We start from the raw sequence: 25,133 nt of genomic DNA on the forward strand, positions 1-25,133 counted from the left end.
GCCAGTTGGCGGGCGCCTCAGTGGACACCTGAGTGAGTCCATTTAACGGAGAGACATATAGAGGCGTGCTGAGACTCCACACTTATCGCCCTGTAGCACTATTGCTGTGAAGCCCACTTCACTCCACGGCACGGCGGTCTGCTCTCCTCTCAAGACCTTTTTCTTAGCAGAATTCCCGACGGTCCTCTTTCCTCCTAGAGCATTCTGGTTTTGTATTAATAATATGGTGCCAAAAACAAACAAACAAACAAAAAAAACAACAAAAAAATAATATGGTGCCAAACCCTTTCCTATGGACTGAGCCGTAATCCCTGGCCTAGCCTCTAACATGCTGGCACTTGGAGTGGGCTACTGGGAGGTGATCAGGATCAGATGAGGTCATGAGGGGTCAGTGACCTCACACAAAGTAGAAGAGACACCGGAGTGCTCTTTCTCTGCGGGCTCTCACCCCTGCAAAGTGGTGCCGGCACCGTAATCATGGGCTTCCCAGCGGCCGGGACTGTGAGAGCATAGGTATCTATGGAAGCCCTCCCACCCCGCCACCCCCCCTCCTCCGGCAGCCCCAACAGACCAACATACCACTTATTTAAAATAAAAGTCAAAAAATAAAATAAAATAAAATAAAAGTCCGTGGAGGACTTGAGAATGATCTGGCTGCAACATCTGTCACCCCATTGATTGCCAGGGCTGATTTGGTGGATCCAGCCTGCTGGGTGGGCACCCCCTTCCTCCCTCCCTGCCCTGTGTGCTCCCCCCCATAGAGGAGGACCGTGCTTGGGTTGAGGCTTTACGAGCTGCTGTGTTACCCTGCTAGAACTTCAAGCAAGCTCTCAAGGCCCATTTGTAAGAGAATGGAGGGTAGTCAGGCTTCCAAGTTTCCAGACACATCCAGATGAGGTGCTGTATGTGGCTGTGTGCCTTTCAAAAATAAGAGAAACTGAATAAATAAAATAAAATAAGACTGTGAGCAAGTGAGCTAGCTCTTAGTCTCATTGCTCAACAGAACCAGCGGTTCTGATTTACCCGATCTGCCTGGAGGCACTGGCATCTTTGTGAGTTCCTCAAGTGATTCCAGTGTGTGCTCAGAGCAGGGACCCACTGATCCCTTCTGTATGGGTCTTGTTGCGTATGTCCCTGGCAGGCATTCCTCCTCCTTTGTATTCGTCGTGGACTGACCAGGCAGCACAGGACCCAGGTTCCACCATTCAGCCCTCTCTGGCCAGCCTGCCTGGTTCAAAGGTGAGCAGTGACTGGGGCCAGCCCAGCCAGAAGATGCCTGGAGGCCACCAACACTAGGAGGGACACACCTCCTCTTTCTGCTGGCCTTCTATCCAGACAGGTGTGGTCCTGGGAGCTGCCAGCCGCCAGAAGAGACCAGAAGAGGCCTGAGCACGGATCCAGAATTGAAGTGCTGACACACGGAGGGAGGAGAACCTATCTGGCCTGACATCGTTTCAGCAGGGGACCAGCTGTACCTGAAGCAGCTCCAACCGGGGCTGTCAGTTATGCAAGCCCGTGAACAGCAATTCTTAGGGCATTTCAAGGCTGGTTATTCTATTGCTTGCAGTAGCTTTCCAATAGGTTCACCCTTGTCCACTGCAAAGGAAATGGGGGTTCAGAGAGGCTCATTAACTTGCCCAAGTTCCTACAGCTAGTCAGTAGTAGAATCCTAGGGAGCCTCGTTTTTGGGAGGAGATGGTAATTCACAGCATTTTAACAGAAGAACACAGCTACCAAACATTGAGGTGGACATGTATAGGGCTGGCAAATCCTGGTTCTGCTGTTCACCAGCTGGGGTCCTCTCTGGACCTCAGGGTCCTCCTCCTCCTCATCACAGCAGAAGTTTTATGTGCATTACATGAGTTGCAGATTCCAAGTTCCTCGAGGGCAGAGAAAAATGTATTTCCTTCTCCACACCACCACTGCGTCGGCTCCCTGGAAAGATGCCTTCATATCTCTTGAATCAGGGAGTGCATGATTGTGAGCCCAGCACTGCAATGTCATAGTACTCAGGTTTATTAATACATAGCAACCGAAGCAAGTTCATCTTCCGATGTTGGATTTCCCAACAAGGAAGACAGCAGGATGCATTGAAAAGGACACAGGCTCTGGAGTCAGAGGGCATTCAGCTAAATCCCTCACAAAGTAGAAGAGACACAGGAGTGCTCTTTCTCTGCGGGCTCTCACCCCTTTTGCCTTTGAGCAAATCAAATAAGTCTCTGAGCTGTAGTTTCCTGGTCAGTAAAATGGGTTTGTAGCCCTCACCTTGGAAAGCAGGGAAGAGCTTCAAAGTAGATCCCAAAGATACAGTAAGTACTCCATAAAGAAACAGTATTTACTATTATGTGTTAAATCAAGTATTCTAGGCACAGGGTTCATGAGCCAGAGGGCCAAAATCAGCTGTTAGCTTTTGTCCTTAGCAGTAATACTCACTTGTTATCTGTGCCAGTCAAGAAACATATTTTTATACCCCATATATACACATGTAATAAGCTGAAAAATGCCCCGTCCTCCCCCCCAAAAAATCCCCTAGACATCTACATCAAATCCCTAGAACCTGTTGTGGAGTCCAGAAATAGGGAGGGAAGTCAGTTTCTGGAGACATTGTTTGAACCCAGGGGCAAGTGATGCCTGAAACCCTGAACTACCCCCGGGTTGGCTGCTTTGTTATATAAGCCAGTAAGTTCTTTTTACAGAGGAGCAAGAATGAGAATTCTTGCCCCAAATACGTGGAAAGACAGATCCCAGCGTGCGGGCTGGGGGCCTAGATGTGAGCTCTGAGGCTCACGCCCCTCTGTATCTCCCCCTTGCTCACCCACGTCTATGGTTTGCTGTGGCTCACACCTGGCTCCCCTGTGTGGAGCCTTGCCCACCCTGGAGGTGCACCCCAGATTAGAATCAGCAGCAAAGCTCCTCTTTGCAAGACCCTGACCTGGAGCTTTGGGGCAGGGGGCGGGAAATGCAGGCTTCCAATCAGATAAAGTGCTGGTGGTTGCAGATGCTGCCCCTGTCACGGGGCATGTCGGGTTAGGTTTCACAGGCCGGACACGTTTACAACAGCGCGGTCTCTGTGCGGAGATTGGAGGGGGCAGCAGGCGCTGGTGGGAGATTTATCACCTTAATAGTGGCTCGGACAGCTCTTGGAGTGAGATGTCATGCGTCCACGGGGGGGGGGGGGGGGCATGAGAGGGGACGGAGCCGGGGGCTGATCTGAAACATAAATTTGGGGAGAGCAGCTGAGGGACAGCTGGGCCACCTCTGTGGAGCCGCAGCTGACATTTCTTGAGGCACCATGAGAAGCACGTTATGTGAGTTAATCCATTGAATCCCCAGCGACCCTGAGTGGTTGGTGCTGTTGTCCTGCCTGCTTCACCAAGAAGGAAACCAAGGCATGGAGAGGTTGTGTGACTCGCCGCAGGCCACACAGCTAGTCAGTGGCAGAACGGGGACTGGACTGTGGGCCTGCTGCATTCCGAGCCATCCTGAACACTTGGCAGGAAGACCTCAGGGCCCCCCGCACATCTGTTAGGGCCTGCCTAACAGCCCAGCGCCGGCAGGCTTGGCTTCCCCCGGCAGCGTGTTAGGGGGGCAGGTGGTGGAATTGGATGGGCCTGGGTTTGAATCCTCCCTCGGTTCTCCCCACTCCCGGCTAGCTGTGTTGCCTTGAGTCCATGAATTTGCGTCTCTGAGTCTGAGATCCCACCTGGAGAGAATGGAGACAGGACACGAAAACCAAACATACGTGGAAAACAAGCTCGGGAAACTCACACGCCAGGTTCAGCTCTGGGCTCCGGGTTGGGCTCCACCGTGCAGATTCAGGAGCAGTCCCTGGCCCTGGCTTGGCAGAGACAGCCTGCTGTGAGGACGCGGCCCGAATCCGTCCCAGGCTGCCTATGCCACCAGGGGAGCTTGGACGCTTCCGGGGCCTCTGTTTCCCTACATCCCCTGGGCGAGGGCGGCGGTTCCCGTGGCTCCACGTGGGAATCACCAGCCTCCTGTGGACGCCCTGCTTTAGCTGATGGCAGGGGACAGGGGTTGGGTGTACCATTTTTAGTTAGCAGTGGCGTCCCCCATGAAATGATGTTGAAGGCTCTACCCCAGTGACTATGAATGGGACCTTATATGGAAACAGGGTCTTTGCAGAAGGCGGCCAAGTGCAGATGAGGTCATAAGAGTTTTCCCACTCCACTGACATGACCAGCATCTTTATAAAGCGGGTGAACGTGGACACCGTTGCACTCACAGGGAGAGGCCATGTGGGGATGACCCCTGATAGGGATGGATGCGTCGACAAGCCGGGGGCTCCCGGGACTGCCAGCAAGCTGGCAGGAGCCAGGGAGAGGCCTGGCACAGTCTCCCTCAGGCCCCAGACAGGGCCAGTCCTGCTGGCCCCCTGATATCGGACTTCCGGCCTCCAGCAAATTCCTGTTGTGCTGGCCGCCCAGCTTGTGGTCTTTGGTCATGGCAGCCCCAGGACACACACCCCAGCTGGTTCTAATGTGCTGGGACCTGAGAACAGAAAACAGCTAAGGCCCTCGCCTCACTCACAGACATGCATCCCCGGGGCTCTCTCTTGGAATTTGGGGGAAGAACTGAATTCCAAAGGAGGACAGGTCTGTTTTCTGGGCTCACCCTTTTTGGGGTGACCCTCTGACAGGGTCTGCATGAACCTGCAAAGGGCCTCAATCTTGGGCACAGACAGATGGGCGTGGGAAAGGTCACCATGGGCTTCACCCCGTGTAGCGGATGCTGTGGCTGTCTGCTGATAACCACCATAAGGGGACAGAGGGGACAGGAGGTAATACTGGTGCAAAACACTCAGATAAGGCAAAGCAAACAGGGCCTGGCTATCATTTCTGGCAGGCCATCAAAGCCTATCGCCCACCAAGGCAGCGGGTGTTCCGGAAACCTCTCCTGGTTGGCAGCTGGTCACACAGCTACAACACGGTGCCCTTGTCTCCTTTTGCACCCACCCATCTGGGGCCACTGGACATGGAAGGGGTGGTCAGGAGTCCCTCAAGAGTGGCTGCAGACAGAAGGGCACATCAGGGGTGGACATAGGAGGCTACGGCTGGGAGGCCTTGGGGTCCAGGATGGAGGCTGGGGATGATGGCACACACACATCAGGTCCTTTTATCACTCTTTCCGTTTTAGGGACTAGAAGCCAGAGTCACAGGGCAGATAGCTTGCTGAGGTCCTGGGGCTGGCTGGTAACAGATGAGGATGAGGAGGTGACCCCTTTGGGACCCAGTAATGATGGGCTATGTGGGGAGCACCCAGGCTTTGGTAACTTCCAGGCTCTGCGCAGGGGGCTCAGTGCACGTGGCCTCTGCTAGTCCCACTCCAGTCGGCGGTGTGCTCTTATCTCCACCCCCATGGAGGTGGAGGCCACACCTGCTCCAGGTCTGAGGGCTGGCACGGGTCTGCAGGAGTCAGGATCCCATGCTGGGCTAGACCGTGCTGGCCATACCCTAGGACAGGGGTCTCAACCAGGCTGACCACACTGCACAGGTGGCAGCAGGCGATGTTTGCAGGCCGTGTTGGTTAGTATAACTGGCAGGGTGATACTGGTACCTAGTGGGTGCAGGCCAGGGATGCTGCCAACACCTTACGATGCACAGGACACCCCTATCACAAGGAATCATCCAGCCCCAAATGTCAAGGGGTGCTGAGGTGGAGAAACTCCATTCTTGGACAAACTTCCCATTTTAGAGGGTGCTCCAAGACGAGCCTGTTTCAGGTGGAGGTAGCGATTGTGATGCCCCCAACTACTTAAGGCATTAATAAGCACGGGTGTGTAATTCTGCACGATTCCCGAGTGGCCGAGTGTAGTCTGTGGGAATCTCCCACTTAACCCATACAGATGTGGTGCGAGGTCCAGAATCAGGATTCAGGATCTGCCCAGAACAGAATCATGCCAGGCCTCCGCCTGCTCAGAGCCTCCCCACAGCTTCCTGATTATTCTGCTTGGACTCTACTGTTCACTCACAGTCCAGAGTGCCCCTTAAAGGGAAATCTAATTCTACTGCTTATTGCTGGAAACCTTCCAGCAGTTTCTGTGCATCATTTGAAAAAACTCCAAAACCCTCCCTGGGGCTCCCGGGTCCTGCTTTATCTGCCCCATCAGCTCTTTGACCCCACTTGGCCTCCTTGTGCTCTATAAACACTCTGAGTTCATACCTACCCCAGGGCCTTTGCATGGCAGTTCCCTCTTCTGCAGGAACCTCCACCTATTTTCAGGACCCACATCTTGACCTCTGCAGCTCTGTCATCAGCAAACTCCAATGAGTGTTCCATCTAAAATAGCCCTCTTATTCCTTTATTCTCTGTCCTGCTATATTTTTCTTCAAAGTATTTTTATCACCATGTGGCATATTTACGTACCCATTTATTCTTGTGTTTGTTTACTGTGTGACTTCCCCACTGGCACGTAAATTCAGAGGAGGTCAGGCCTCAGTTGGTCATGGCTCCTGCTGTATCCTCAGCTCTGAGAACAGTGTGGGTGGTGAGCAGGACCAAGGTCTCCTGAGGCTGTGGGGTCGGGGGGAGATGCTGAGATTGCAGCGTTTGCCCCTGACACCTGCCAGCTCAGTTCTTCCTCAGGGACAGCCCGGCCAGTTGAGGGTTCTTCATACACTTGCTCAGAGGAAAGAAGGAAACTTACTGTTGAGGTTTGAATGGTGTCTCCCCAAAAAGATATGTCCATGTCCTCATCCCTAGAACCTGTGGATATGCTCATATTTGGAAATAGGGTCTTTGTGGATATGACTAAGCTAAGGATCTTGAGATGAGATCACCCTGGGTTACCTGGCCAGGTCCTAAACCCAGTGACAAGTTTCTTAAAAGAGACACAGGGAAAGCCCGTGTGAGCAGGGAGGCAGAGCCTGGATGACATGGCCACAGCCAGGGGACGCCTGAGCCCCCGAGAGCTGGAGGAGGCAGGAAGGATCTTCCCCTGGAGCCTCTGGAGGGAGTGTAGTGACCTTGATGACACATTGATTGTGGACTGTTGGCCCTAGAACAGTGAGGGAATAAATTCCTGTTGTTTTAAACCACCCAGTTTGTGACAATTTGTTGCAACAGCCCCGGGACCCTCACATCTCACAGATTTAGAGGTCCAGGAGTCTGACCGTCTCCGTGAATTGCACTGTGATTCATAAGTTGCACAAGCGAGAATGTTGGCTCATCATCGGTGTCTGCCAGAAACAAGGGAGTTGCTGAGAAATCAACCCAGTGTCACATTCCTGCAGTCGAGGGCAGAGAGAGTTGAAGGGTTGAGATGGGGAACAGATTTCCTTGTAATCAAATCCAGAAGCCACCTCGTAAACCTTATTCCGAGAGACCCTCCGGGTTCTGAGTGTGGGCAGCAAAATGTGCGTGTGATTCCTGCAAGCAGGCAGATTCCTGGGATCTGGCCATCCGGTGATTCCAGCTGAGGAGTGTGGGGGCAGGTTCCAGGAGCGTCACTTAAGCCTCTTCAGGCAGTCCCAGGGACAGAGCAAGCAGCTGCCTGCTGTCAGCCCTGCGAACTCTCGGCTCTGGGACAGCCCCTGGGCTGAGTGCATCAGGGGCTCCGCTGGCAGCCTTGGCTATGAGCCTTCCGCTGGGAGCTGCACCCACTGGCAGAAGGTGGAAAGGGGTCAGCCGTGAACCTGCTTCTCACTGCAAAGTGGGGTGTGCCCGCCTGCGAAACTCGAACTAGAATTGCCAGATCTGGAACTGCCGCACTGGGTATGGCAGGATGGATACCACAGCTGGCACCACCTGGGTCAGGTCCACTGCCCGCGCCCGATGGCCTGGGGGCTGGGGCTGGCCCGTGTCAAATGCTGTCTCTGAGCCTCAGTTTACATGGGGGGGGGGCACAGTACTACTGGACAGTCAGGAAGGTCATGGCAGGGTGAACGAGAGCCCAGGGTGCATCCTTGTGTGAATGGGGCTCTGCACTGTGGCCCCGGGTGGCTCTGAGGACGTCACCTGAGCCTCACTAACTCACTGGTGAGGAGTTGTCAGGGGGCTTGTCAGGAGGCTTAGCAAGAAAATATAGAGAAAGCCTTTTTCATCTCACAGGAGCCTCGTGAAAAGGGAGGCTGTTCGAGGTCCACGTTGAAGGAAAGGAATGCTGGGCTCTAAGGCAGTCCTTACTGCTTTTCTGTTGTGGGACTTCGCCTGATTTACTCACCCTCCCTGGGCTTCTGTTCTCCTCTGTCTGGAGCATGGTGATGACAGGACCCATCTTGTGGTCTGGTTGCAAGGATGAAGTGAGAATTCCAGCTGGCCGGGTGCCTGGCACACAGGGGTGGCCCGTACCTGCGTGTGGAGCCGTCGGGGCCTCTGCAGGTGCAGTGCACAGTTGGGCTCCGGGGAAGGCAGTGAGGAGACCCCTCTGTCCTGCACCTCCCCGCATCACGTTTTGCCCTCCATGAAGGGCCAGACTGCCTCGGGGACCCTTCCACTTCAGGGAGGGAGATAGTGGAGCGGTCAGCAGATGCGTAGCTAAAATAATTTTGGGTAGTGTTGACACGGTGATGATGACAGCCACCTCCTCACTGTCCTCACTCTGCAAGGTCAGGAGAAGTGCTGCTCCCCACTGCCTCATCTAGCACTCCCTCCCCAAGAGTTTACCTACAAGACAGTATTGCCATCTATCATTTCACTTATGGGATACTGATGCACAGAGAGGTTAAGTCAGCTACCCACGGTCACATGGCAGAGGCAGGAGTTGAACTACGGCTCCAGAGTCCTGTTGTGGTATGTGCATGTGTGTGTGTACGTGCACATGCCTGTGTGTGCACAGCTACAAGTGTGCATGTATGTGTGTGTATGCCTGTCTTGTACACCTGTGTGTATGTGTGTCACATGCCTGTCTTACACAGCTATGTGTGTGCACGTGCCTGTGTGTGCACAGCTATATGTGTGCCTGTGTGTGCGCATGCCTGTGTGTGCATACCTGTTGTGTGCACATGCATACATGTGGGTACAGGTGTGCACATGCATGTCTCTGTGTGCATAGCTGTGTGTGCATGTGAACACGTGTGCACTTGTGTGCAGATGTGTGGCTGAGATGTTGGGGTACCTCCATAGAGTATGTGACAAGGGAGGCTTGTCAGAGGAGGTGGCGTTGGGCTAAAATGACGTGGGACAAGCAGAGTGAGCCCTGGAGAAAGTCCCAGGCTGAGTCCCAGACTAGCCAGGGCCCCAGAGGCTCTTTAAAAGAGCCAGGCAGGATCCTGTAGTGGCCCATTGCACACACATGTGTTTCAAGGCCCTCCCCCCTCACACCCGTGGAAGCCCTGCTGGCAGGCAGGCGCACAGACCAGGATGGAGAGCCTGCCCCCACCCAGAGCAGTGGCTTAACACTGGCTTTCAGAAGGAAGGTGGCCCCGGAAGCTTCTCCCTGCCAACTGCGTACCCCCTTTTCCGTGGCTCCCGGTAGAAGTCAAGGCCAAGCCTGGACTGTTGTCTGAGGCTGCATCCTCTGCCTCCCCCTTCACAGCCACCTCCCCTCCAGGTGCTGTGTCAGCATGTTCCCGGGGCCATGTGGTGGGCCTCTCCCCTCTGGCCACCGTGGCCTGGGCAGGAGCCATCCCCCTCACAGGCCCCCGTCCGTCAGGACCAGATCTCCGGGCCGCTGGACAGCCGCACCACACACTGATGTTTCATACCCCTCGCCCTTCTCAGAGGGAATAGCTCTCTCCAAACGCTGAATGTGAGATGCGTTTTTCAAATTCTTTGACACAATGCTTTTAACAGGCTGAGGAGCTGATAAATCTCTCCTGCGTCCCATCCGGCTGGGCCTCCACGACGTCCTGATGGAGCAAGCAGGCTCAGGGCAGCTCCCGTTTCTGCCGGAGACTGCAGGGGCTGAGCGGTGGGCCGGCTCAGGATGGCCACGGCTGCTTCTTGGAAGGAGCTAGAAGCTGCAGAGCAGAACCCGGGCCAGGACTGGGGTGCAGACTGTCACCTTACAGAGACCCGTGATGCCACGTGAGCTCCTCTGGGGGGCTTGGCCCTGTAAGGCGGCAAGCTGGCACGTGAGGGAGCAGGCTTCGGTGGGGCCACAGAATGAAAGTACATTCCTGAAGATGGACGTGAAAGCAGAAGAGGCTGGGCACCACCTCCTCCCTGCGTGCTGAGCATTACCATGCATGGCACACGTGCGCTGGATTGGTGAAGTCGTTGTGCTCTATACACTTATGACGGGTGTGCTTCGCCCTGTGTAACCCCAATAGAAGGGTAAAGAGCACATGCCACCAAAAGTGTGCCCCTCACACTGACATGCTGAGCAGTGTGCTGTTTCTGGGTGTTCACAGGTGAGCTCCCCAGAGCTGTTTTTCCATCCCTGCTCCTACATTCTACCCTAGTTTTCACAAGGAACCTACGGCGTCCAAGCATTTAGAGACGCCCTTGTCTCTGCTGGGTGAGGCTCCACTGCCTGTCACAGCAGAGGGAAAGCCTATCCTCACCCCATGTCCAGGCCTGGCTTCTTATTAGAGCAGTTGGGCCGTAGATGAGCGTCCTCAGACACAGGGTCGTCCACCAAATGCAGATGGATGCCTTCATCCCTGTGGCATTCCGCAGTGGACGGGCCTGGGAGACCTTCCCAGGTCAGTCGTGGTGAGGTAGAGGCCCGGGGAGAGGTAGGCTGGTGTCGCCGGTCAGCACACAGGAGGGAGGGCCGGGCTCCTCCTCAACCCCCAGAGCGCAGAGCTTCCCCAGGTGGCACATTCACACCTGGCTGCCCTTCTCCCGAGGAGGGGCAGCCCCAGGGGCAGGTATGCAGTGGCTCATGCTACAATAATTAGGATAGTTTGAGCCACTGCATTCTAGAGGCTTCCATCCCATGCCAGCTGCAGTGGGTTCTGATGTCTTGCCACACCCTTGGATGTGTGTCACGCTGGTTTTCCAGGTGAAGAGACAGGCTTACGGAAGTTGACTTGCCTGGGGAATTCAGTTCATAGGGAGGGTCCAAGTCAAACCCAGGTCGGCTGATCTGTCCTCTGAGTTTGGACCCAGTACAATTTTTTTTTTTTTTTTTGCACTGTGGACATCTCCCAACCATGTGTCCCAGCTTCACCAACAGTATCTGGGACTCGATGCATGCTCTCCTGTAAGACTCAAAGCCACCTGCTGGGTTTGCCGTCCACTAATTCATTCATTCAGCAAATATTGGTTTATCACCTGCCAAAAGCTGGATCTGGACACAGCTGTGAATCCAAGTCCTGTTTTCTAGGGTTGCATTTTGGTGGTGGAGTGTGGACATTCTGAAGCACATAAACCAATAAACGTATAACATGTTGAGGGTAGTGAGTGCCACGAGTACTGTCAAGGGAAAGGATAGAGAGAAATGGGGATGTTCTTTCAGGAGGGTGCTGGGCTGAGCAGAAATGTCAGGAAGATTGTGGGCATGGCAGGAGGAACCGCAAAGCCACAGCCCTGGAGTGGGTATGTGCTCAGAGAGCTCATGCACAGCATGGCTACCAGCTGATGTGACTGGAGTTGGGGGAGTGAGAGGAGGGGGTTCCTAGTGAGGCCTGAGTGGCAGGCGTGTGGGAAGGGTGGACCAGTTGGTTTGGTAAGGGCTCAGGTTTTATTTTGAGAGTTGGAAGTACCTGGTCACACAGGATGTCCCTGTGTGGTGGTTTCAACACATAGCTGCAAATGCCACCCTGTGGAGAGGTGGGTCGATGATGTTTCCCTTGAGTCTGGGTGGGCGGGTCACTGAGCAATAGAATGCAGCGATGGTCCCTATCTTCTAAGGCTGGGCCACCAAAGCTGCCCAGCTCTGTGCTTGTTTGTAGTCACGTTTGCTCTTGGAGTTGTGACAGCCACATGTGAAGTCCAGCTACCCTGCAGCTGCCATACTGTCAGGAAGCTCAACTTGTGTGAGAGCCCACAGGTCGACACCTCAGTCAACTGTCCCAGCTCCCCTCATCATCATCTCCTTCCATCATCTCAGGCCAGTTGCCAGCTGGGTGACACAAGAGCTTCCAGATGATTCAGCTCCTTGAGGATTTACATTCTCTCTACGTCACCATTCCTGCTGTGCTCTAGACAAATCCCTGACCTGCAGAACCCATAAGTGTAACAGAACAGTCATGTTGTGGGCCTGGGTGCTGGGGTGGCTTGAGAGCCCACTTAAATGAGCAGACACTCTATTTAGGGTATTTTGGGTTACAGGCCCATGGTTACAGGCCCAGCCGCTGCTGCCACACCAGCTCTGTCTCTGAAACCCTCAAGGGTTGTAGATGCGTTGAAGCTATGAGGCCGTGGCCCAGAGCAAGGTGTCTGTGGCTGCTTCAGTGTCATGCTGGGAGGGGCTCTGAGGTCTGTACTTTCATCCTGGTAAGTTTTTCAACCCCCTTGAAATAAGTGAGTTCCTTGAATAAGTGAGTTTTTGACATCGTTCACAGCGAGTACAATGATAACAAAGGTGGTACAAGGAAAGCTGAGGGGGACTCACTGTCTACCTGTCAGGAATTGTCACAGGGATGTGGAAGGCTCCATCCTCACAGATGGAGCGGGGTGGCAGGAAGGGCTGGGGCCTAACTGTTCCCTGGTGCAGGAGACCACACCTGGTCCCCTGGTTCCCACGCCCCATCTACCCAGGCTCCGCATGTATTCCCCCAAAGCTTGCCTCATATTTCCAGATTGTTCAACGGAAGAACCAAGTGTTGAACCCTTGAGAACAAAATCCAGTATTCTAATCTACACTGTGCTTAATTATACTGAGAGCCCGATTGATAACTGCTCTGGCTGCTGGGCCAGACGGTGAGGACCCTTTTGTGCAACTCCTTCCATCTGCATGATTGTGTCATGGACAGAGAAAGCAGAGTCAGACAAACCTGGCTTGCATCCTAGAGGTTGTACGCTGTGCCCTTGGACAACTTGCTCGGCATCTCTGAGTCTCCTCTCTAGAGAGGGGTCTAATCATCCCTGACCCTCAGGGTGGAGGGAGGAACAGAGCCATTATGCGTCTGAAAGTTCCCAATGCCTGCTGGCTCACAGCTTCCTTTCCTTCCTTCTTTTCCTTCTTAGAAGCTTTTATGGATTCAAGTAGCAAAGTGAGCTGTACTTACAGCTGCCACTATGGCCGAGTTTCTGAACCAGGAACAAATGCTGCTTCGGGTCCCCCTCTGGGGTGGGAATGGTGATCCCCTGTGCCCTACGCTGTTGGGCTTGCGGGGTGAGATGAAGCAGGTGCCGTGGGGAGGCCTGCCCGGGCTGGAAGGGCTGGGGCTCGCTCCCCGCAGCAGGCACGTCTTCCTCGGCCCTGGGAGGTGGTCCAGGGCAGAGCTGCACACGGAGGGAAGCCCAGCTCCGCCGCACGGACGCCATGCGCCAGCTCTGAGCCCCAGTCAGACTGGAGTCTGGACGTGGGGACATCTGTCACCACAGGAGGGCATTTCTTCTGCCTCTTAACGCTAGAATTATGAATGGCTCCACTGTGCTTTGCCGATAGCGAAAACAGCCCTCCACATGTTGCCCGTCAATAACGGTGTGTTTTTAGCAGCGGCCCACACTGGGGAGGCCAAAAACCTGCCCTTGAAAGCACAGGCATGGCCTTGCAGCTGCCTGCAGGGAGGGCTCAGAGGGTCTGGATTCAGGGGTGGGTCAGAGGGGAGATGAGGGTGAACTGGAGGTCAGAGGACAGGTCACATTCATTTCTCAGGGTGGGATGTTGGGGCCCAGTCTCTGGGTGGCCTCCACTTAGGAGCTGGAGGTGCCGCTGTCACTGTCCCCATCCATCCATAGCCCACCCTGGGGCCAGCCTGGGACTGCAGATCTGTGGGGTGGGCTGCTGGACATGGGGCTGCTGGCCCACAGTGTCCATGAAGCCTGGCGTGGGGGCTCCTTGGAGCACCTCGTTCCTTGCCCAGTGCTGGGCTGACCCGGCTGGCCTCCTCTCTTGCTCCTGGCCTGCAGGCTCTGCATTGCTTTGGCTGCACAGGGAAGTACAGCCCCAGGGCGGGCACAGGCTCTATGGGCCGTTTCCCGCTCTATGCAGGACAGGGGACTACCTGGGTCGGGCGTGAGGATATGGACTGGGACACCACCCCACACGCACACCAGGGAAGGGGACGCAGAGTTCACACGTGTGCCTTCTGAACACATTTCTGCTTGGGCATCAGGGGCTTAAATCAGGAATCATCAGTGTTACACTTATCAAAGCAAAGCAACTATTGTTTCAATAAGCAAGTGACAGATGGTCATTAAAACATTTTTGAGGGCAGCTCGGGTGGCTCAGCAGTTTAGCGCCACCTTCAGCCCAGGGTGTGATCCTGGGGACCCGGGATCGAGTCCCACGTCAGGCTCCCTGCATGGAGCCTGCTTCTCCCTCTGCCTGTGTCTCTGCCTCTCTCTCTCTCTCTCTCTCTCTCTCTCTCTCTGTGTCTCTCATGAATAAATAAATAATATTTAAAAAAATTTTTTGATTTAAGAATATAAAATAGCCTAAAGGGAAAAAGAGTGAATTGATCCTACCCATCAGAGCGAAGTACCCTTCCACAGTTTAGCTACAGATTATTCTGGACGCTTCTGTATTTCTGGTCATTATTGATTTTGTTATTTTTATGTGTGTGTATTTTTTTTTTTTTAAATAGGCTCCAACTGTAATCCTAGCCAGTGTTCCTCTTTTCCCGGCCTTGCTCCTGCTGTCTGGGCTCACTTCTCCCCGCCCACCCGTCCCCCCTTGGAATTTAGGCCTCGTGTCCCCGAGTGAGCCACCGCCCAGAGGATTCTGGGAGAGAGAGGCGGGCAGTGGGGGAGGGGCAGCAGCAGGACAATGGGGCCTTGTTTCCTATGTGGGCAAACTCCGCTGGACCCCACTGGCGAGCGCACAGGCTCCTTGCGGAGTCAGCAATCTGCCCGGAGCGAATGAGGGCTAATTAAGTGGGGCTCGCTCCAGCCTGAGCTCTGGCTGCACATCAGAGGGCCCACGGTGATGACTGTTTTGGTCAGGAAGCTGGGGACATTGTCATGAGGGAGGACAAGCCAGGGCACCAGAGGTGCCGGCTGCCGGCCTCCCCCCAGCTCCTGCCCTTTATCAGTTTCCTCCTCCCTCTGGCTGCAAACAAAAGGCCGCCGGTACCTGGGGGCCAGTGGGGGGGGGGGGACACTATGACACAGGATGTTCCCAGCATTTTGGATATTTCCTCCGCCGTCTGACTGATACGTCCTAGAGAAAGCGCTGGGATTCTCCAGGGAGCGTGGAGCTGTAAAAACTGCAAAACACAGTAATAACAAAGCCATAAATCTGGGCCTGCCAGAGCAGCCCTTGCCGAGGGCGTCCAGCTCGGACCTCACCGCACGGCCGCGCAAAGCCCAGGAGTGCAAAAGTGGTCAGAATCCCAAGCAATAGGAGTTGGCATAGAATGATGTTTTGCACAGGGTGAGGTCAGGCTGGCTTTTGTCAGGTGCAGGAGCACCTACAGATCACGGCTTCCTGTGAGGCCAGGGATCTGGGGCTGCAGTAGGGTGCAGAGACAATGGCTCCAATTTTGGTTGATGATAATGATGAGGTTGGAGTCTCTGCTCTCTCTTAGCTGAACAAGTTGCTGAGCCTCACCAAGTTGACCTTCCTCCTCTGTACAATGTGGCCAGGGAGCACACCTGCTCCTCAAGAAGTTCTGTTGCAAGGGTGCCATGCCCTAATTCATGCCTATGAGGCACGCAGCATGATGCCAAGGACATGTTTGCTCTCCCTGCGTCCCACATTCTCTACCACCCGTTCTTCTCCTGAATGCTATGTCCCTTCTGCAAACAGGAGTATTTCACACAGATATGGCTTTACAGGTGACAAGCATGTGCGGACATCAGGTAAGGGGCATGGGGAGCCACGAAAATTAGCAAGAGTAGAGGATCAGCAGCACTCCTGGGGCTGGAGGGACATGAATCTAGGAGCCAGGGCCACCTGGTGGAGGCTGGCACCGTGGCGGCCCAGTGTGGTGGGAGTAGGGGTCGTGGAAGGAAGTGCAGTCCCACAGGAGCTGCAGTCATGAAGGAGATGCATGGGCAGAGAGGGAAGGAGAAATGCTCTAGGTTTTCCCCTCCTCCCACCCTGTCCTTGTCCACCGATGCCTTCCATTTGCCTTCCCTTCCCAGAAGGGAAGTCAGGGAGCAGGGAGCTGAGAGATGTAGTTTCCAGACATACAAAGCAGCAAGAAGTGGGCAGGGACGGTCCCATCTAGATGAGCACAGACCAAAGATTATGGTGGCAAGTGATGGGGGTTCTGGGGAGAGATGTCCTGGCCTTGAATCCTAGCTGCCTTCTTACTAGCTGAGTGACTTTGAGTGAATTATGTAACATCTCTTGGTCTTGCTTTCCTCATGCACACACAGGGGATATTGAAAATTTTAACTTATTGGGTTGTTATAGAGAGCAAACCCAATAGCATACATGAATCCATTAGCCAAAGACTTGGTCCAGAGCACACCTTCCACAAATGTCAGCCATCACATATTTCAGAAAACTGGATTCAAGCAGAGATCAGATCAAGACCTGAATGCTCCAGCAAACATTGTCCAACTCTCTGCGTGGCCCTTGGCATTTCTGGGCTTGGATTCCTTTTCAAAGAAACAGGTATAACAACCACTTTCTTGGGAAGACATCACTCATAAAAACTTGCCACTTTCTTTGCCAAGAATGACATAAGATCCATGCTGAAGGTGGCTTTTGGAGGGAAGGAAACAGGTTGAGGGCATCTCCCCCGTCAGAAACATTCTTCGGGGATGAGAAAACCGCTAGCTGCCGCTGCAATGGAGACATTCAGCAATGACCACCGGTCATCGGAAATGTGGGCACATCCCTGCTTCTCATTTCCCTGCTTGGGATCTAAACGTTCCTGACACCCTGGCACAGCCTGTTGGTTGGCATGGCTTCTCCTCCTGGTTGAGTACACACTGAGCTCACAAGTGAGAAGAAAATGTTCCATTTCTGGACAGGAGCCTCTGAAGTGACTTCTTCACTTCCTGGCATGGGTCTTAAAGGAGGACGTAGAATGAGTAATTCTTACCACACCCCTGCTCAGCTGGCTAGTTGGGCATCTCCACTGTAGAGACGGAGAGAGGGTGGTGTGACTGAAATCCGCCCACCCACCTGCCCCAGATTGCATGGCAGGACCCCAAGGAATTGGAGCACATAGGGTACTGGCCCTACTCTGGGCCTCCTGCTTTTGTCATGCTATTGTTAAAGTGAGTAAGCTGAATTGAACAGGCCAGTAAAGTTGGGAAACCAGATTTTAGATGTGCTTTGGATTGCTTCATAACTAGCTCTAAACTGAGGCTCTAGTGGCTGCCATGAGAATAAGTCTCTGTCTCAGCAAAGCATCTATAGAGGAAACACTGATGGTTATGGCAGTGATGGTGGTGATGATGGTGATTGTGACGGTGGTGATGATGATGATGATGGTGATTGATTGTGATGACGACAATGGTGGTGATAGTGGTGGTGATGGTGATGATGGTCATGATGATGGTGGTGATGATAGTGATGGTGATAATGATGGTGATGGTAATGATGGTGATGATGATGGTGGTGATGATGGTGATGGCAGTAATAATGATGTTGATGATGGTGGTAATGATGATGGTGATTGTGATGGTGATAATGGTGGTGATAATGGTAATGGCAGTGATGATGATGGTGATGGTGATGATGATGGTGATGGTGGTCGTGATGGTGATGCTGATAATGGTGATAGTGATGGTGGTGATGATGGTGATGACGATGGTGAGATGATGATGATGGTAATGGTGATGATGATAGTTCTCATTTCTTGAGTGTTTACTATCACTCGGACACAGTGCTAAGTGCCTTATACATTCCATTTAATATCTCTAAGAACCCAGTAAGCCAGATGCTATCCTGTAAAATCATTCCAATTTTACAGATGAGGAAATTAAATCTTGGAGGAATGAAGTACCCTGCCTGGGTGACACCACCGGTAGGTGGCCAGGTAGCTACTGTAGGTCTGTCTGATGCCGAAGCCCACATGCTCCTGTAGTACCTGCTGGCTTCATGCCAGGCTCAGTACTAGATCTGGGGGATGTTGTGACTGCTGAGGTGCAGGGAAATGAGTCTTGGAACTTTAGGCCCCAGTGCAGTGAAATAGGACTTACTAAAGTCCTTTCAAAGCCACCAGGGCTGCTATATGCTGCAGACCAACTCCAACCATGAGCAAAGAGCACAGACCTCCATCTTGGGAGAATGTGGGAAGGCCAGGGCTGCACCTGGAAAGGGGGTGCCTTCTCCCACTACATCCCCCACATATTGCCAGGGGGTGGCCAGGTAATGAGTTCAGGCCAGGGCTGGCAGGGAAAGGGGAGGAAAAGACATACTATCATAGATGTGAGTTGGGAACTGCACTTGCAATATTGAGAGGGGCAAAGAAACAGAGCCCTGACTCTCTGGCCAGCACAGACCTTCAGGCCTAACAGGGCCTTCAGGACTCAGGATTCCAGAACCTTCTATCCTGAGTCCCAGGACTTTGCATGAAAGAGTCACCTCTCCCAACCTTGGTTTCCTCATTTGTCCCCAGGGACTGACAGAGTAAGCCCTGCTAGAGTTATGGAAAGTGCAAATGAGCTAGTGTACATGGTCTACATGCCATCTGCTGGCGAGCTCACCAGAGCTTCTGCAGCCACTGGTCACCTTGTGATGAGGGCCTTGCTCCTGAGTCCTGGGTCAGGAGACAGGCTTCAAGAGACCAGGTCCAGGTGTTAGGGCTGGGCTGACAACTCCAGACCTTGGCGACTTGACTCAAGACTGAGTGACTTTCCTGTCCTTGAGCTCTTGTGCTTGGTCACTCTTGTCCCTGACTCCAGCATCAGCTCCTTATTTTACATGTTTTCCATAGGTGTCATATATTAATCATTTATTATAATATCATTTATGTAAAGTGAGTCGAGTTTAGTTTCAGTTTTGGAACTGCATGAAGCCTGGGTGGTGGTCGGGGACACGGTGGCTCAGATGTCCATATGTTCTTGAAGAAGCTTTTGGCTTCCCAAGAGCTCCTTAGAAGATCATCATAGTTTCATAACAATAAAGAAAATGGTGGTGGTGGGGAGGGGGAGTTCTTTGCCTACCCTCTCCTGAACCACAGCGAGAGGAGCAAGTGCTCGAGGACCACTGGGGATGGGGATCTCCACTCACCATGTCACCGAATCCTTCCAGTGACCCCCTCATGTGGAGACCAATCTTGAATTCTCCCCTTTGCAGATGAGCGAGTGCAGCTCAGGAAGATGATTGGCCAGGTCTCCTGCAGGGGCCCAGGGTTCCCCTCCTGCTTGGAGTCCTAAGCCCTGGGACAGGTCCAGGCTGCCGCACTAGAGATAAGACTCCTGAGCTGCATATTCCAGCTCATCCTGTGGGATAGGAAGGAAGGACTCCAGACATAATTAGAAGTGTTTCGGAGCAAGTGGAAAGTTCTCAGGAAATGTATTATCATTAGAGCTGGCCTCTCGCCTCCCGGAGAGAGTGCATGTGTGTTTATTGTGCATACATTCACCTCCCAACTTCCTATATGAAAACCTTCTCATCGAAAATAAAGCAAAAAATCAGGTTGCTTCTCTGCATGAACTTTCCTTTCTGCCTCATTTCAGAGAGGTCCCAGAGGTCATCAGCTCCAAGGGGAAAGACCTGGTCCACCTGGTTTAAGTGGCTTCCTGTGCATTCAGGACCACCACCTACCTGCTGTGTGCAGGTGGCTTGACAGCAGAGAGGAGGGTATTGTGTGGAGGATCTCCGAGGTCCTATTTGGGCTCTAAGATTCCTTTCCTACCAAAGAAACCCAGAGAAAACAGTATGACCCAGTGGCTCAAAGGAGGGGCTCCAAGTTGGGCCCTAAGAGTCTGACTGTGGTCGCTGGGCATCAGTGTAGCCAGAGGTGATGCTATGGCCCGAGGCAGGCTCATCCCCAAGGACAGGTTCTTCTGCTTCCACATCAAAGCCCTGCTCTCCAGGCTCAGAGGTGCATACTTAATGTCTCGGGTGGACTTTTGTCCATGTGGTGATGGCAGGGGTGAGATACGGACTCCATGCCTCCAGTCACTAGTATATGACCACAGCTGGTCTCAGTGACAACTTCCAGTGTGACTGGTGCACCCAGCTCATTCTGCAAGTGGGGAAACTGAGCTCTTCCTGCAGACACTGCCTTTCATCAAGGCTCCTCCTGGAATGTGTCCTGCATAGGTGGGCCTGGTGCCTGCCGCCACGTGGCCTCCCTCAAGGACACTTTTGCAACATGGGAGGGGAAATCTTAAATAAACTCCAGGAAGAAAAACCCTTTTCTCCCTGCTTTCCCAGAACCCCAAGGGCTTCCACGCGTTGGGAACATGTTGATTTTGAACCTGAGCCCGCCGTGGACCTGGACTTCGATCAAAGAGAGTCATATTGTTTTTCCTGAAAGTGTTGGGACAGATCAGGTCAGCAGAACTCAGGTGCCGTGACTCAGCATTTCCCTGTTGCTGGCACCTTCCCTGCCTGCCCAGTGAGGTGCCATCCGGGCCCTTCCCCAGGGAGGCGCCCTGCGTGCTGGTGAAGGTCGTGGGACTTGGAATCAGACAGGAGTGGGCTTAGGTGTGCCGTCTACCGATGCTCAGGAGGACCACGGACGAAGTCCTCTGCCACCCGCATCTCAGCACCATGTGTGTGAGAGGAGGATAGCAATGAGGTTGCACTCCCCCGTGATGGGCATGGTCAAGGTGAAGTACACCCACGTCCTAGCAGAGACCTGGCACAGAGTGACGCGTGTAGCCAACCTGTTAGAGCTCTCCCTCTGCCTCTCCAGAGGTTGCCTCTGTACCCTCACAGATTCCCTCCTTAATCCACAGATTCCTCCTTGGGTGGCTACTCTCTACCCAAGATGGTTCTTGGACCAAAGCTTGGGTCACACAGGAAGCTGGTGCCCCCAGAGCAGCCCCCCAACCAGTGAGAAATGGGAGCAGGTGGCCCATACCCAGCTCTTGTCCCATAGGAAGGGAATTCCTTGTCCCCATGGCTCCATGAGGCTCCCAACAGGGTCCACTGGGACTACCCAGCAGCTACCTCTCCGTTAAAGCCCCTCCATTCCCAATGCTTCCTGCACTCACCTCCACAATAGCTCACCTGCCTCCATATCCTTGTCACCCATGTTTCCACATGTGCCTTTGGGGGCCCCAGCAGGACGGCACTCAGTAAACACTAGCTGTTGTTCAAAGGTGAAGGATGCAGAACAAGAATAAGTTAACGGTCCATGTTGGCCCCTGGGGTTCCATTTCTCTTTATCAGCAGATAAGAGGTCTTATCTGTGCAATGCCAGATGGCCAATTTGGAAACACCCATTTATTTATTATGCAGACTTACTAGAGCAGCTATTAGGTGTCCGGTGCCGGATGAGGACCTGGGGACGTGGAGACCCACAGGCAGCACAGAGATCTACGATTTGTCTCAGTGCTAGGGGCCACCAGGTGTCCGGGGTAGGAGGCTGTAGATACCATCATGCTTGAGTTTTGGCATCAGGGTCTGGAATCTGGATATTAGTATTATCTGGACTTTCCCAGGATGTGTAAGGAGAATGCACCACTTTTGTAATATGGGAAAAATATGTTTTAAAGCCCAAAGAGGGTAATGACTGGGTGCTGTGTGTGGGCTGGTGGGGCAGGGTTGAGGGGGAGGTGGACCAGCTCAGGGGTGTGAGCCTCAAGCTCTGGGGAGTGGATTCCTGCGAGAAGCAGAGAAGCTGACTGACTTGTGTCCCAGGAAGAATGGATCCCAAGTGGAATTCTGCACCCAAATCAGGTGGCCCCACAGAGCTGGTAAAAGCCAGAGGAGGACCCAGGGTAAGGACCACTAAACTGGTAAGAGTCTTCTAACAATTCAGGCAAGAGATTTGGGGGCTTCAGAGCTGATGCTTGGCTGCCCTGATGCCCAGGAAGGAAACCATCTCCCCACAAAGGGAGCATGTGTGCAAGGAGATGTTTCTTATGAAAACGTATTGGTCTCTGTGGAGGCCAGACAAGGAGGATTGCAGCCTCCAGATGGATACAGACCTTCACCACAGGTGAACTCAACTTTCCCTGGTGTCAAACCCGACACCCCAGATTTAGATTCAGAAAGAGTGTTAGAACCTGGGGACGACATATGCACACAGGCAGGCAAGCGGTCATTAGCAGCGGTTGGTGGAGAGGCTGGTCCTCTGTCCCCAAGGCTGGCGCTGGCCTCTCGAAGCCAGCCAGGTCTGTCCCTGCTCCCCAGGCCACCCGGCCTGCTTCAATGACACAGGTTGTCTTGTGCATGAACACTCACAGGGTTTCCAAGTCTGCTATTATTTTCAAACTGCAAACAAAAATGTATTCATTCGCTGGGCTTTGCCGTAGCCTTACATTATCCACTTAGAGTCACATTACAAAAATAGCTTTAAACCGTTTTGCTTGAAATATTGGACACATCCACTCACTGACAGGGAGGTTTTGTTTGGTTGTCTAGCTCGGCTTCGGGGCATAACTTTTCACGCTGATGGTGTACACACCCGTCACTTTGACACAAGCGGGGATGTCAGTATTTATTTTTGCCTTGAGAAAATGATGGGGTAACAGGCAGAACAGAAAAAATTTCCAGAAAGGCCTGTACCACACTCTCACCACATCTCTGCAGGCACTGATGGTTTCCCTGGGCCCTCGAATTCCTTTGGTTTGAGGGAACAGCCCCCTTTCCAGCCCCAAAGAATGAGACCTGGCTGGGAAACCAGGGCTTCTTCGGCCCCTGGTGGCCCCCATCTGGGCAGCTTTTCAAAAATGCCAGCGCCAAGCCCCAGTAAGGCCGGTGATCCTGAAGAGCAGCCACGGTGGAGAAGCCCTGCCTTGACCATCCTCGCTCTCTGGAGGGAGAATAAGGGCCTCACGGCAGCCGGGAAGCAGCAGAAGGCTTGCTCTGGGTGATTGCTTTCCGGGGACCATGGCGGGTTCTCATCTCTTCTGCAGCCACCTGCACCCAGGGTACCAGCATCTCCCACCTGGTGACCCAACTTCCTTTAATTTCATTAATTAATAATTCATTTTCGTGATCTTCAGTTCACTCTCATGAAAAAACTTCTCACTTCGAAAAAACTGCAGGTTTGTATGCAGCTGTAAGCAGCAGCCCTGGGAAGTCCCCATCCCTTTGTCCCGGTCTCGCCCTCGAGAGCACGCGTGACCCTAGCACCACAGCACAAACAGGAATTGACAGTGATGCCATCCATCATTCATCCAGACCTCATCGGTCTGATATGCACTCGTGTGCGCGCGTGTGTGTTTTGTCCGATGCACTTTTCATCACACGAGTACGTTCACGTGACCATAACCACGGTCGGTACGCAGAACAGACCCGTCACAGGGTCCCTGCTGCCTCCTTCCTGTGGCCACAGCCACCCACCTCCAGCCTCGCCGTCCGCTAATCTGCCCTCCAGCTCTGCCATGTTCTCACCAAGAAGGCTGCATGAGGGGAATGTACCACGTGCAGCTTTTTGAGATGGGCCTGTTTTACTCAGTATGACTGTCTTGAGCCTCATCGAAACCAGAATGTGGATCCCCTATCACGAGGCACCCCGGCTTGTGGGACCATCGTCTGTGGAGAGATGTCTGGGTAGTCTCCACTTCCTTTCTGGAAATGGAAATTTTCATGAATTTCAATGACAATTGTTATTGACCGCATCTACCTGTTGGTCTTCCAGATGCATCTCTCGTCCCTTCCAGCCCAAATCTCAGGAACTGCCCCCTTCAGAACGCAAACCTGACCCTGCCACCACCCTTAGGAACTTCTCCATGCTCTTAAGACAACGTGGAAAGACCCTTCCATGGCTCCGAGTCTGGTCTGGGCCTTGCCAGCCTCCCCATGTAAAGTCGTGCTGCTCAGAGCCCAGATTCTGACGCCAGTCGGCTGCGTGCAAGTCCGCCCCGTGCTCCCTAGCCGAGGGACCGTGGGCAAGCCAGTAACTCTCTCCGAGCTTGAGCATCCTCCCTGGAGAGTGAGTACAACTGCAGAGCCTACCTCAGGGCTGCCATGAGGATGCCACGGTGGCCCTTGTGCAGGGGACTGAGCTCTGTGCCCAGCACACAGCCAGCATCTCCGCTTGGCCCACACTCTCTCTGAGCATGCGCCACACGGGCTCTCCTATGCCACTCACCCTCAACGTGCTCCCTCCAAGCTTGCAACTTTGGCACACCATCTACTCTTTGTGGGGTGCTCTTCTTTCCTCTCCTTCCCTGGCTAATGTCACTTCCTCCAGGAAGCCTTCTCTGCCTCATTGGCAAGGCCAGAGGCCCCTGACATTCATCATAGCACCTGCTTTTTCCTCAGGTCACTTCCCACAATTATTGACTCTCTGTCTTTCTAGAATGTAACTTCTACAAGGGCAGGAATCGGGTCTTCCCTGCTGCTGAGTTTTCCCACCAGCGTGTAATAGGTGCTTAGTTAAAACCTGTTCACAAATGGATGAATGGATGCATCTCGTGATTGGCAAAGCCATTCATACTCTCATGACACTGCCTCTTGGCCCCTTGCCCTTCCTTTACCCAGTCTTTGGGCAGGGCTGCACCGTCCACACCCACGGGCCAGCAGCTGCCGTCTGGTGAGAACCAGCGTGGACTCTTCTGTTTGCTCCTTGCCAGCATTGTGACTCTGGCCGTGCCTCTGGGCTGGCCTGGCTCCTGGCCGTGGCTCTGCATTCTCTGCTCAGAGTGGACCTTGCTTATTCACACCCTCGCGAGTCTGCTCTCTCTCCTTTGGTACCTGCATCTCTGTGTAGACCAGCCTCTTCCTTTCCCTGTTTCTGCCTGGTGGATGTGTAATTCACATGATAAACCATTTTTAAGTGAACAATTCAGTGGCATTGAGTGGGAGGAGTGTGTTGTGTGACCACCCCCTCTGCATCGGTCCAAACATGCCCCGACCCCCTCCCCCAGCACCTGAAATCCACCCGCCTGCTCTCCATCTCTGTGGATTTACCTGCTCTGGGCAGTCCATATCCATGGAGTCATGCAGGGTGTGATCTCTGGCCTTGGGCTTCTTTCACTGGGTGTGATGCTGTCAAGGTGCATCTACATCGTAGTATGCGTGAGAACCTCATTCCTTTCTGTGGCTGAGTAAGATTCCATCCCACGTCTGTATTTATCCATTCATT

Source organism: Vulpes lagopus, chromosome 10 (assembly GCF_018345385.1).
Source record: "Vulpes lagopus strain Blue_001 chromosome 10, ASM1834538v1, whole genome shotgun sequence".
NCBI lineage: Eukaryota > Metazoa > Chordata > Mammalia > Carnivora > Canidae > Vulpes > Vulpes lagopus.